Consider the following 1,191-nt stretch of genomic DNA (forward strand, 5'->3'; position numbering starts at 1 on the left):
TTATTTATTTAAATCCAATTTAAATATTTTTTTTTTCATAATAAATAAATATAAATTTTTGTATCTAGCATTAAGTTTTATTTAATTTTTCTTTTTTTTTCGTATTCAATTTAATTTTTTTCTAATATGTTTTTCTTAATTTCATTATCTTGTCAAATTAATTAATTTAAATAAAACAAATGTAACTTGCTTTTGTGTACCAAACTGACTCTCTTTTATTTATGCTACAAGAAAAACCACCCTCGAACACTATGAACATTTCCTTTCCAGTTCGAGTAATTTCGATCACATTGATCATAAACATTTTGTTCACGATTATTTTACTCGATTTTACTCGAACAGAAAAATGATCGTTTGAACTCGTTTGAAATGTAGGATTACTTACGAGTCATCATACTCCTAAACAGGAAAGCTCGAACATATTTGAGTTGTGTTGATTCTGTTTGTTCGAGATCGTTTTTTTCGAGTAAGTACTCGATGTTCGTAAACAATACCCGACTCGTTTGGTTCTCTGGTCCCGGGGTTCCCAACGGTAACAAAGCCCTACGGTAGATCCTGTAGAGAAGAATCCTGTTAATTTTATTATAATAACGGGCACAATTTCTTCGGACATCACACCATTATAGAGCCCCTGAAAAATATCTTAAGTATTGGACACACAAAACTAAATGAATTTTTTAAATTGTAAATATAAATTGTAAATTTAATAAAGTGTTTTGAGATAAACAGATGGCTTAATTGAAAGATAATAATGTTTAGTTACTATATTAGTACAAAAAGTTATTCAAATATCATACTTTTGGTTTTTTTCATCGAAAAAGGGCTATGTTTTAATGTAAATATTAGAAAACATGATACCTTTAATGATACCGTTAACCAAAATATACTTTTCTAATAGATTTTAGTATTCTTATTTCAAATTCGAAGTCGAAAAAAACTTATGAGCCACGTTTCGAAGATAAAAATTAATTGTGAACTTACTATATCTCAAAAACATGACATCAGGTGTTCATTTTGAATATAGTCAGTGCGTTGAAAGGGTATAAAAAACGGTGGTGTTGACATAAGTTTTAGATGATGTTGATTTATGTTCTTTGGATTTTGTGGGCTAATCCAACACAGTCTATATACCACCAGCACCAGTCAATAACTATTGAATGTAAAGTATGTCAGCATTGTCACGGCGTTTTT

The sequence above is a fragment of the Episyrphus balteatus genome, chromosome 4 (assembly GCF_945859705.1).
Source record: "Episyrphus balteatus chromosome 4, idEpiBalt1.1, whole genome shotgun sequence".
Classification (NCBI taxonomy): domain Eukaryota; kingdom Metazoa; phylum Arthropoda; class Insecta; order Diptera; family Syrphidae; genus Episyrphus; species Episyrphus balteatus.